The sequence below is a fragment of the Rana temporaria genome, chromosome 13 (genome assembly GCF_905171775.1).
Source record: "Rana temporaria chromosome 13, aRanTem1.1, whole genome shotgun sequence".
Lineage (NCBI taxonomy): Eukaryota > Metazoa > Chordata > Amphibia > Anura > Ranidae > Rana > Rana temporaria.
In genome coordinates, this window is record NC_053501.1 from 115,693,199 (window position 1) to 115,707,118 (window position 13,920).

Sequence of the window (13,920 nt, forward strand, 5' to 3'; positions counted from 1 at the left end):
CACCCATACACCCCTCCCCCAACTCTTCCCAGTCGGGCTATCCCTCCGAATGTCAAACCTCTAAGATACACCTTGGATGGTGCTGGAGTCGAGTTTACACAAGCTTGAGGGCTTTCTCCTCATGTGGAGATCTTGGCAAGTGGGGGTTAGGGCTTTGGGTTAGGGTTCAGCCTTGAAGAATAAAGCTAGGACTCAGGAATTGGAACAGGGACCTCCCCCACAGGTCAGAAGGCGGGTTCCCAGAGGTCAAAGGTTTACGAGGCGTGGCTGACCCACCCCCACCAAAGTGTACCGCCTACCCCAACTAAGTCGGAGAGTGAACAAGTTGGGGAAAGTGTTTAGGCGAAGCACTGTACCATGAAAGGAGGCATTTCCGACGGCTTGAACAAAGCCATAGATAGGTCGAGAGGTAGCCTAGCAAGGCTTTTCACCGAGTCGGTAAAGTGACGGGGTCCCCCCGATGGTAAAAAGCTACACTTCCTTGTCCTGGAGACCCAACAGGAAATAAGAGGAAATCTCTCCCTTTTAGACAGTTGACCCCACTGGAAGAGTCTATCCCAACCAAAGTCCAGACGAAGCCCCCAAAAAAAATTCTTGGGTGACCCCCCCCCCCCCCCCATGCAATTTTGCTCTAGAATCTGTTTACTCTATCAGATCAAGCAGTGATTGCGATTGGTTGCTAGTGGTTACAGAATATCATTACTACTTACTGACTGGCTGCTAGAGGTTACAGCACACATTACGGCTCACTGATTAGTTGCTAGAGGTTACAGCACAATTTCTTCTTGTTGATTGGTTGCTAGAGGTTCCTGTACAGTAATACCGCTCACTGATGGGTTGCTAGAGGTTACAGCATATCATTACCACTTACTGACTGGCTGCTAGAGGTGGTTGGCGCTCAATGTCCGGCCACCTGAATAGACCAGCGGCAGCTGGCAACAATAACATACATTCATGCAATGCATAAATGTACGTTATTCAGTGGCGGTGCGGAGCCACCAGAGGGGGCGGCGCTCCAGCGCCCTCTACGGACGAACCGCCACTGATCGTGAGTGATCAGTAATGTGTGCTTTGCGGCGCGCACCCCTAATGCAATAGACTGCGCACACCTATGACTACTACCCGGCACAGTCAAGAGCCAGAAGCTCTGAATTTGCGTCCATCGAGATGAAGCCAAAAAGCACAAAAACTTTTCTTCAATCCTCCAAAGCCGCTCAGGCAAACCTAAATATTTTATGTAGCAAGCTGCCAATGTATACAGGGGGGGGGGAAGGGATCGGTGGGGGTCGTGTACGACAAAGAGGATCAGTTACTGCGCACAATGAGCGCTGCCGGCCTGGAGAGCGTTATAACAAAAACCAGGGATTGTTTTGGTGTGGAAAATCCTTTTCCTAACACCGGGAGCCGTCCTGACTGCCGGAAATTGAAGGTAAACTCCGGGGCCACAGCCGATGAAATACATCTATGGGATCGGTTCTGTACATCCAGTCCCATTATTTATACTGCTCTGCCATCCCTTTTTCCCCCACATGGCAGTACTGGTCCCTGGTGATTGGCTGTCCAAATGCCCACCGTGGTTAAGGTGACAGGGTCTCTTTAACCACTTAACCACTTAAGGACAGGACCAATATGCTGCTAAATGCCCAAAGGCGTTTTTACAATTCGGCACTGCGTCGCTTTAACAGACAATTGCGCGGTCGTGCGACGTGGCTCACAAACAAAATTGGCGTCCTTTTTTTTCCCACAAATAGAGCTTTCTTTTGGTGGTATTTGATCACCTCTGCGGTTTTTATTTTTTGCGCTATAAACAAAAATAGAGCGACAGTTTTGAAAAAAAAATGCAATATTTTTTACTTTTTGCTATAATAAATATCCCCAAAAATATATATAAAAAATGTTTTTTCCCTCAGTTTAGGCCGATACGTATTCTTCTACCTATTTTTGGTAAAAAAAAAAAAATCGCAATAAGCGTTTATCGGTTGGTTTGCGCAAAATTTATAGCGTTTACAAAATAGGGGATAGTTTTATTGCATTTTTATAATTTTTATTTTTTTTACTACTATTGGCGGCGATCAGCGATTTTTTTCGTGACTGCGACATTATGGCGGACACTTCGGACAATTTTGACACATTTTTGGGACCATTGTAATTTTCACAGCAAAAAATGCATTTAAATTGCATTGTTTATTGTGAAAATGACAGTTGCAGTTTGGGAGTTAACCACAGGGGGCGCTGTAGAAGTTAGGGTTCACCTAGTGTGTGTTTACAACTGTATGGGGGTGTGGCTGTAGGTCTGACGTCATCGATCGAGTCTCCCTATAAAAGGGATCACTCGATCGATGCAGCCGCCACAGTGAAGCACGGGGAAGCCGTGTTTACTTACGGCTCTCCCCGTTCTTCAGCTCCGGGGAGCGATCGCGACGGAGCGGCTATAAACGAATAGCCGCGCCGTCGTCCCAGATCGCTCCCTGCGGGAATCCGACCGCCACATGTAGCGGGGGGGGTCCCCGATCGGACCCCCGACCCACGTCTATGCAGGGACGTACCAGTACGCCAATGTGCCTGTACGTGCCATTCTGCCGACGTATATCTACATGCTGCGGTCGGGAAGTGGTTAAGGACCGCCTAACGCCAATATACGTCGGCAGAATGGCACAATTATGTACCTGTACGTCCTCTTTAAGTGCCTAGCCGTGGGTTGGTCCGCGCGCGCCCACGACCCGGTCCGAAGCTCCGTACCCTCTTCTGAGGTCAAGGGGTTCCTTACCCATAAAAAAGGATACAGCGCCCAGAGGCGATTCAGTTCGCATGTGTTGCGCTTTACAAGTTTCTCACTCACCCGCGGACCCAATCGCTGCCGGAGTCCCGCGATCGGTCACAGGAGCTGAAGAACGAGGAGAGCTGCGTGTAAGCACACCTTCCCCGTTCTTCACAGTGGCGCTGTCATTGATCGTGTGTTCCTTGATATAGGGAAAGGCGATCAATGATGTCACACGTCCAGCCCCGCCCCCCTACAGTTAGAAACACACATGAGGTCACACTTAACTCCCAAACGGCAATTGTAATTTTCACAGTAATCAGAGCATTTTTATAGCATTTTTTTGCTGTGAAAATGACAATGGTCCCACAAATGTGTCAAAATTGTCCGATGCGTCTGCCACAATGTCGCAGTCACAAAAAAAAAACGCTGATCGCCGCCATAAGTAGTAAAAAAAAAAAATTATTAATAAAAATGCAATAAAACTACCCCCTATTTTGTAAAACGCCATAAATTTTGCGCAAACCAACCGATAAACGCTTATTGTGATTTTTTTTATTACCAAAAATAGGTAGAAGAATACGTATCGGCCTAAACTGAGGAAAAAACATTTTTTGTTATATACTTTTGGGGGATATTTATTATAGCAAAAAAGTAAAAAATATTGCATTTTTTTTCAAAATTGTCGCTCTATTTTTGTTTATAGTGCAAAAAATAAAAACCGCAGAGGTGATCAAATACCACCAAAAGAAAGCTCTATTGGTGGGAAAAAAAGTACGCCAATTTTGTTTGGGAGCCACGTCGCACGACCGCGCAATTGTCAGTTAAAGCGACGCAGTGCCGAATCGCAAAAAGGGGCCTGGTCCTTTACCTGCATAATGGTCCGGGGCTTAAGTGGTTAAACAAGGACGAAAACTTATCTGTTGGCTGACCCCTCTTCTTCCCTCTCCCTGTATTCCACCCCTCCTCCTCCTCCTCCTCGGCCTCTCGTGTTTTCTTTTATAAGTGAATAAAGAACGAATGTTTTCCTTCAGCCGGCTGTTCCTGAGAAAAACCGATTCTGAGAAGAGGTCTGTTTTCCTTCACCCCACCGATGTCTGATGAGGAACACACGCTGACATGCGTGGCCCGTCCAGAAGATTGGCCTTATCGGGGTCTCCTTATCACGCGCGCAGGGAAAACTCTACGACCCACCCGTGGGGCCCAGCGCAGAGTTGTGGTCTAGATGGTCAGGGCTCAATTCATACCAGACTGGCTGGTTGCCCAACCCAAAGTGCAGACGGAATACTTAAATCAGGAAGGCTGGCAACTCGGATGCTCTTGAATAAAAGTACTTTATTAGTTACATGGGTACACAAAGCTATACCCTGACGTGTTTCTGCCAAGAAGCCTTCATCAAAGCATTGCTTTGATGAAGGCTTCTTAGCCGGAACTAGGGTTGCCACCTCATCCCTTTAAAACAGAACACATATAAATTCCACAGGTTCTGAGGCTAATTTAATTTAGATAAGGCTCCACTTGAGTTCAATTACCACCTTAATCAGCCACAGAACCTGTGTAATTCATAGGTGTTCTGTTTTAAAGGGATGAGGTGGCAACCCTAGTTCCGGCTAAGAAGCCTTCATCAAAGCAATGCTTTGATGAAGGCTTCTTAGCCGAAACGCGTCAGGGTATAGCCTGTACCCGTGTAACTAATAAAGTACTTTTATTCAAGAGCATCCGAGTTGCCAGCCTTCCTGATTTAATTATCGTATCTGTCGGGGGCTGAACGTCCTGTCTAGAGCACCGGATCACAGTTCGTGGACCTTTATAATCGGCAGTGGAGCCGGGGTAACAGTTTGGTTTCTCAAAGTGCAGACACAGTCCCAACAAGGCAAAATCCAAACACAGTGCCAACCCAAGTCCGGAGGCAGTCCCAACGCAAAGTCCAAATGCAGTCCCAACGCAAAGTGCAGACGCAGTCCAAAAGTCCAGACTCTATCCAAGCACAGCCCAGACGCAGTCCCAACTAAAAGCCCAGACGCAGTCCCAACCAATGTCCAGACGTAGTCCCAACCAAAGTCCAGACGCAGTCCCAACTAAAAATCCAGACAAAGTCCAGACGCAGTCCCAACCAATGTCCAGACGCAGTCCCAACCAATGTCCAGACGCAGTCCCAACCAATGTCCAGACGCAGTCCCAACCAATGTCCAGACGCAGTCCCAACCAATGTCCAGACGCAGTCCCAACCAATGTCCAGACGCAGTCCCAACCAAAGTCCAGACGCAGTCCCAACCAAAGTAAAGACGCAGTCCCAACCAAAGTAAAGACGCAGTCCCAACCAATGTCCAGACGCAGTCCCAACCAATGTCCAGACGAAGTCCCAACTAAAAATCCAGACGCAGTTCAAACACAGTCCCAGCCAAAGCCCAGACACAGTCCCAACCAATGTCCAGATGCAGTCCCAACTAAAAATCCAGACGCAGTTTAAACACAGTCCAGACGCAGTCCCAATCAAAGTCCAGACGCAGTCCCAACCAAAGTCCAGACGCAAGTCCCAACCAAAGTCCAGACGCAGTCCCAACCAAAGTCCAACCAAAGTCCAGACACAGTCCCAACCAAAGTCCAGACACAGTCCCAACCAAAGTCTAGACACAGTCCCAACCAAAGCCCAGACGCAGTCCCAGCTAAAAATCCAGACGCAGTTCAAACACAGTCCCAGCCAAAGCCCAGACGCAGTCCCAACCAAAGCCCAGACGCAGTCCCAACCAAAGCCCAGACGCAGTCCCAACCAAAGCCCAGACGCAGTCCCAACCAAAGCCCAGACGCAGTCCCAACCAAAGCCCAGACGCAGTCCCAACCAAAGCCCAGACGCAGTCCCAACCAAAGCCCAGACGCAGTCCCAACCAAAGCCCAGACGCAGTCCCAACCAAAGCCCAGACGCAGTCCCAACCAAAGTCCAGACGCAGTCCCAACCAAAGTAAAGACGCAGTCCCAACCAAAGTAAAGACGCAGTCCCAACCAATGTCCAGACGCAGTCCCAACCAATGTCCAGACGAAGTCCCAACTAAAAATCCAGACGCAGTTCAAACACAGTCCCAGCCAAAGCCCAGACACAGTCCCAACCAATGTCCAGATGCAGTCCCAACTAAAAATCCAGACGCAGTTTAAACACAGTCCAGACGCAGTCCCAATCAAAGTCCAGACGCAGTCCCAACCAAAGTCCAGACGCAAGTCCCAACCAAAGTCCAGACGCAGTCCCAACCAAAGTCCAACCAAAGTCTAGACACAGTCCCAACCAAAGCCCAGACGCAGTCCCAGCTAAAAATCCAGACGCAGTTCAAACACAGTCCCAGCCAAAGCCCAGACACAGTCCCAACCAAAGCCCAGACGCAGTCCCAACCAAAGCCCAGACGCAGTCCCAACCAAAGCCCAGACGCAGTCCCAACCAAAGCCCAGACGCAGTCCCAACCAAAGCCCAGACGCAGTCCCAACCAAAGCCCAGACGCAGTCCCAACCAAAGCCCAGACGCAGTCCCAACCAAAGCCCAGACGCAGTCCCAACCAAAGCCCAGACGCAGTCCCAACCAAAGCCCAGACGCAGTCCCAACCAAAGCCCAGACGCAGTCCCAACCAATGTCCAGACGCAGTCCCAACCAAAGCCCAGACGCAGTCCCAACCAAAGCCCAGACGCAGTCCCAACCAAAGCCCAGACGCAACGTATAGAATTACCATTGTCCTGTTATAAGGTGACAACGCTCTGTCACTGTCTCCCAATTGTGAACCTGTGTGGTCACCCTGTCACACAAGCTTCTGATGGAGACTACACCTGGCCCTTTCAACACTCACTATGCAGGTATGGTCCAGTGTTGCCATCAGGGCCCGGGACGGACAAGGGGTGGGCATGATGGAAGGCTGCCCTGGGTGCAACAGTTTACTGTATGAATGAGGGGGCGCCAGTGAGCTCATTCTTACCCAAGGCATTTTGACAAGCAGGGGGGTAGCATCCCCTCGGCTCACACATAATCAAGGGGGGCAGTTTGGTTTCTTCGCCCTGGATGACCTTGTCCCAGCACTGGTTGTCACCATCAGGAGACCCGGCCCCGAGGAATGTCATGCGGCCATCGCTGGAGTGCCCATAGACCGGAAGTGGCTGCAGGAGATCGGCAGCGATGGATCTTGGCTTTAGATAAAACTATAAACTGCTCTGCGAAAACACAATCAACTAAAATGATGTCCGCCCCCTACAGCCCGGAAAATTTCACTACCGTTCGGGCAGCTGGCCATTACTGACCCACAAAGCCCCTGTGGGATAAACTAAATATTTAGGAATAAACACATGGAGAGAGCGAGGAAGAGGATCCTAATCCCGGGATCATTTCCGGCACAATCCCAGAGATTTACAATTGTTTTTACACTTTGCCATAGAGACAAATACAAGCAGAATAATTGGCGAGCCAGCCGGAGGACTGCATAGAGGCCAGAGGTGCTGGGGGGCGGGGGGGGGGGGGGGGACAGATGGAGACAGCTGGGAGGGGTTTATGAGGCACAGCTGGAGGATCCTTGAGAAAGAGGAACTCCGCTCCAAACAGAACACAACAGTCTGTAATGGAATCAATGTGAACTCCGGCATTCCCTTCAGTCTTGCACAGTTGTACCGGCGCCTCTCCTGGACTCTGATGTCACTGCACACTGTGACCTTCTCACAATGTGCATCAGCAAGTCAGATGGAGCCCGCCTCATTTCCTAGCTGGAGGACGTCCAGCATCGTCTAGTAGTGCCTTTTCCCCAGCCTGACTGTCCCTGGCCCGCCCCTTCCCAGACTCACTGACCCTGGCCCCACCCTGACTGTCTCTGGCCCAACCCTTCCCAGCCTGACTGTCCTGTTCCCAACCTGTTTGTCCCTGGCCCGCCCTTCCCAGCCTGACTGTCCCTTCCCAGCCTGACTGTCCCTCCCCTTCCCAGCCTGACTGTCCCTCCCCTTCCCAGCCTGACTGTCCCTCCCCTTCCCAGCCTGACTGTCCCTCCCCTTCCCAGCCTGACTATCCCTGGCTCACCCCTTCCCAGCCTGACTGTCCTGTTCCCAGTCTGACTGTCCCTCCTCTTCCCAGCCTGACTATCCCTGGCCCGCCCCTTCCCAGCCTGACTGTCCCTGGCCCACCCCTTCCCAGCCTGACTGTCCCTGGCCCACCCCTTCCCAGCCTGACTGTCTCTGGCCCACCCCTTCCCAGCCTGACTGTCCTGTTCCCAGTCTGACTGTCCCTCCTCTTCCCAGCCTGACTATCCCTGGCCCGCCCCTTCCCAGCCTGACTGTCCCTGGCCCACCCCTTCCCAGCCTGACTGTCCCTGGCCCACCCCTTCCCAGCCTGACTGTCTCTGGCCCACCCCTTCCCAGCCTGACTGACCCTGGCCCACCCCTTCCCAGCCTGACTGTCTCTGGCCCACCCCTTCCCAGCCTGACTGACCCTGGCCCAGCCTGACTGTCTCTGGCCCAACCCTTCCCAGCCTGACTGTCCTGTTCCCAGCCTGACTGTCCCTGGCCCACCCCCTCCCAACCTGTTTGTCCCTGGCCCACCCATCCCAGCCTGACAGTCCCTTCCCAGCCTGAATGTCCCTCCCCTTCCCAGCCTGACTGTCCCTCCCCTTCCCAGCCTGACTATCCATGGCCTGCCCCTTCCCAGCCTGACTGTCCTGTTCCCAGCCTGACTGTCCCTGGCCCGCCCCTTCCCAGCCTGACTGTCCATTCCCAGCCTGACTGGCCCACCCCTTCCCAGCCTGACTGTCCCTTCCCAGCCTGACTGTCCTTGGCTCACCCCTTCCCAGCCTGACTGTCCTGTTCCCAGCCTGACTGTCCCTGGCTCGCCCCTTCCCAGCCTGACTGTCCTGTTCCCAGCCTGACTTTCCCTGGCCGCCCCTTCCTAGCCTGACTGTGCCTCACTGCGCCTTTCATTCATTGGATTTCAGTTCTGTCAGTCATATAGGCTCAGCATCCCGGGTGGGGGGTCTTTATCCAGATACAGCTGCCCTGGAAGTGCCCACTTCTCCAGACTGACACTCACTCATCAAGGCATTTTGATACTTGCATAACTCCACCCACTGCTTGCATCAGGGAAAAACGTGTTTTAAGAGAAAGAAGCTCTGTACAGCCCCCTGCTGGCCCTTCCTCTACAGCCGTGATCTGCCTGCATTGCACAGAGAAGTACAGAGACCCAGTGATGACATCACACAAAATTTTAAATAAAGTGTGTACTGAAACCACTTTTTTTTTTTTTTATTAAAAAGGCACGTTGATGAGGGGGAGGGACCAGGAAATGGAAAAACAGAAGCAGATTAATCTTCAACTTGAAGGTTATTTCCGTCGCTACGTCGTCCCCAGGGCAGGAAATGAGAAGAATCTCCCCAATGGGGACACAGACAGCAATTAAAACCTAACAGAGGTTCTTATTACCCCGTATACTTTCCAAAATAATCATAAAAAAAGTTCTGCCGTTGTCTCTAACATTGGCCGCGATTATGCAAATGAGTCACTCCTTTGAACCCGCCCCCAGGTAGTCAAAGCCCGCCCCCCCAGGTAGTCAAAGCCCGCCCAGGAATAAAGATCACTCAGGAGTCACTATGAGCCATGTTTGTGCTTACCAGCCCAAAACTGTTTTTTCCCTATATGTTGTATAGAAAGGCGAAGGGTTAGCTCCCCCGCCAGGTTTTTACTTGCCTCCAGAGCTCCATTAGAGAGATTTCCCATCCCGGTGACAACATTTTACCAGACAGGAAGTGAGGAGAACTCTCCAACAGCAACACGTGAGCTTTTTACCACAGTATGGACCTCTGTGCGGCACAAATAGACGAGCAGAACTTTATCTGGTGACAATTTTCTCTTTTTAAGAACTTTGTCTCCCTCTGCTGGAGAAATATCATCACTGCAGAGTTCACAAACTTGCTTCAGCCAACAACTCATAGGGGTAGATTCAGTAAGACTTACAACGGGCGTATCAGTAGATATGCCGTCGTAAGTCCGAATCCGCGCTGTCGTATCTTTAGGCGTATGCTCAAATTGAGATACGCTTAAATGTTGCTAAGATACGACCGGCGTAAGTCTCTTACACCGTCGTATCTTAGGGTGCATATTTACGCTGGCCGCTAGGTGGCGCTTCCGTTGATTTCCGCGTAGAATATGCAAATGCACTAGATACCCCGATTCAAAAATGTACGCGCGCCCGGCGGATTTTTTTACGTTGTTTACGTCCGCTTTTTTCCGGCGTAAAGTTCCCCCTGCTATATGAGGCGTATCCAATGTTAAGTATGGACGTCAGGACAGCGTCAAATTTTCCGTCGTTTGCGTAAGTCGTTTGCGAATAGGGCTTTGCGTAAATTACGTTCACGTCAAAAGCATTGACTATTTGCAACGTGATTAGGAGCATGCGCACTGGGATACGTTCACAGATGGCGCATGCGCCGTTCGTTAGAAACGTCATTTACGTGGGGTCATGTTTTATTTACATAAAACACGCCCACCTCTTCACAATTTGAATTAGGCGCGCTTAAGACGGCACATTTACGCTACGCCGCCATAACTTAGGGCACAAGTTCTTTCTGAATACAGAACCTGCCTCACTAAGATATGGCGGCGTAGCGTATCTGAGATACGCTACGCCCGCACAAAGTTACGGCGGGCTTTCTGAATCTAGCCCATAGTTTTTGTTAGCCAGAGGACCAAAGAGAAGCCGAGCTGTGGGGATCTGCGGGTAGGTCATAATTACAGGTGGGTGGTGGTGGTGGTACAGCTTCTCTGGGGCCCCTGAATGTCAGGGGGCCCAACCACATTTACCCCAACTGCAATTGCGACTAGAATTAGCGACCTGGCTCCTGGGGTGGCACAGCTGGGGTACCCTGCAATCGATCGCGTCGGGCCGCGCCAGCCGGTAGTTAAGGTCGCAGCTTTGCGGCCTTCTGCAGTCCTATGGTTTCTTCTGGAATCTGGCGCCCTCTTGTGGTGGCCGTTGGTATGACAAGACAACCAGCAATGTTAACCACTTGCCACCCGCCGGCAAAGTGGTTGTAGAATCCTGACTGGACGTCATATGACGTCCTCAGGATTCTGAGCCGCTGCGCGCATCGCGGCGATCGTTGTTGCAGGGTGTCAGTCTGACACCCCGCAACACCGATCAAGGTAAAGAGTCTCTCACAGAGACACTTTACCACGTGATCAGCCGTGTCCAATCACGGCTGATCACGATGTAAACAGGAAAAGCCGGTAATCGGCTTTTCCTCACTCGCGTCTGTCAGACACAAGTAGAGGAGATCCGATCGGCTGCTCCTCTGACAGGGGGGGGTTTGTGCTGATTGATTATCAGCACAGCCCCCCCTGAGGATGCCCACTGGACCACCAGGGATTCCACTAGATCACCAGGGATTTAAATCAAAGGTATGCCACCGTAGACCACCAGGGATGACACATAATGGATGCCAATCAGTGCCACAATGGATGCCAATCAGTGCCCACAATGGGCATCACTGATTGGCAGGCATTGTTTGGCACAGATTGGCATCCATTAGTACAACACATTAGTTAGTGCCCATCTATGCCGCCTATCAGTGCCCATCCGTGCCGCCTATCCCTGCCCATCCGTGCCGCCTATCCCTGCCGATCCGTGTCACCTATCCCTGCCGATCCGTGCCACCTATCCCTGCCCATCCGTGCCACCTATCTGTGCCACCTATCCGTGCCGCATATTGGTGCCCATCATCAATGCCACCACATCAGTGCCACCTCATCGGTGCCCATCAGTGCCACCTTATCAGTGCCAGTCAGTGCAGTACCATCAGTGCCCATTAGTGAAGGAGAAAACATACTTATTTACAATGTTTTATAACGGAAACAAAAAAAAATGTTTTTCAAAATTTTCGGTCATTTTTTTTTTTTTGCAGAAAATAAAAATCCCAGAAGTGATCAAATACCACCAAAAGAAATCTCTATTTGTGGGTACAAAATGCTAAAAATTTAGTTTGTGTACAGTGTAGCACGACCGCGCAATTGTAATTTAAAGTGCAACAGCGCTGAAAGCTGAAAATTGGTCTGGGCGGGAAGGTGTATAAGTGCCCGGTATGGAAGTGGTTAATGGAGCTTCCCTGCCTGTTTCTCCTTCCCTTCACTTAGATTAGAAGATAGAACCCCCCAGCATGATATATATATATTTTATTCTAACACCCTAGAGAATAAAATGGCGGTCGTTGCGATACTTTTTGTCACATCGTATTTGCACAGCGGTCTTACAAGCGCAATATTTTTGGGAAAAAATACACAGTAAAGTTAGCCCAATTTTTTTTTTTTTTATATTGTGAAAGATAATGTTACGCCGAACAAATTGCTACCCAACATGTCACGCTTCAAAATTGCGCCCACTCGTGGAATGGCGACAAACTTTTACCCTTAAAAATCTCCAAAGACTGACACCCCGCATCAACCGATCGCCGCACTGCGCGCCCCCGCGTTATCCTCAATAGACGTCCAGTCAGGATAACAGAACCTCTTCCCGGACGTCAATTTGCTATTGACCGGGTGGGAAGTGGTTAAAGGGACACTAAGAGCCCTTTCACACTGTGGCGTTTTTGTGGCGTTTTCGCGGTAAAAATAGCACTATTAAAACTCTCTAAAAACGCCCCTCTCCATTGAAATGAATTAAAAACGCTGTAAAATCGCGGTAAAATCGTGGTAAAAACGCGTCAAAAACGTGGTAAAAACGTGGTAAAATCGCATCAAAAACGTGGTAAAAACACAGTAAAATCGTGGTAAAAAAGCGTCAAAACGCGGTAAAATCACGGTAAAATCGCGGCAAAACGTGGTAAAATCGCGGTAAAATCACGTCAAAACCGTGGTAAAAACGGGTCAAAAACTTGGTAAAAACGTGGTAAAATCGCGTCAAAAACGTGGTAAAATCGCGTCAAAAACGTGGTAAAATCGCGATAAAAACTCGTCAAAACCGTGGTAAAATCGCTGTTAAAATCACGTCAAAAATGTGGTAAAATCGCGTCAAAAACGTGGTAAAAGCGCTGTGTTTTACCGCTATTTTAACGCTACGCTATAGGCGTTTTTGGTGTGAAAGGGCTCTTAAGGTATTTACTTACCTGAACCCGTTCACCTGCGGCGCTCGCCCCCAACAGGGTGCTCTTTGCCGCTCAGCCTGGTCGTTAATTGGCTAGAGTGGATGGATTGAAAGCAGCGCAGCCATTGGCTCGCGCTGCTGTCAATCACATACAATGACGCGGCGTGCCGGGCCTTACCACCATGCGATCTCGCATGAAGGTGGACAGTTTTTGTGGGCAGGACCAGAGACAGCCCCCGAGGGACCCCAGAAGACGAGGATCGGGGGGCCACTCTGTGCAAAACAAGCTGCACAGTGGAGGTAAGTACAACATGTTTGTTATTTAAAAAAAAATCTCTTTACAACCCCTTTAAGTCGCGCTGAAGTCGCCTTGCGAAGTCGCGCTGTGAGTCAGGGTTGACCCCGTGTGAACCGGCTCTTATGTAATAAAATGTATAACAATAAACAAAAAACAACACTAATTGTAATCATGAGAATAAACAACAAGGAAATAATAAATCAATAAACAAATATAAATGAATAAAAAAAAATGTAATAATAATAAAAAATGAACAAAAATAAGAAGGAATATAATCAATCAACATAGAAATATAAATAATAAATGTATAACAATAAATAAGACAAAATAAGATTTCTTACCCTTGCTGAGGTCTTGTGTGCTGATGAATCTGTAGGACAGGTGATTGATCAGGTGACTGATCCAAGGCCAATCAGGTGATTGATCAGGTGACTGATCCAAGGCCAATCAGGTGACTGATCCAAGGCCAATCAGGGGACTGATCCAAGGCCAATCAGGGGACTGATCCAAGGCCAATCAGGGGACTGATCCAAAGCCAATCAGGTGACTGATCCATAGCCAATCAGCTGTTCCAATAATCAGCAACCTACTGTTAAAGGGCCGGTGAACCAAATTCATAACAGGTACACATTTTAGGGCCCTTTTAGATCGATGTGTGTGCGTAAAGGTGCGTTTTTTATTTTTTTGTAACCTAACATGTTTTTCAGACTCTGTGTTTACAAGTTTAAAACTGTTTTTTTTTTTTTGCTAGAAAATTACTTGGAACCCCCAAACATTATATATTGT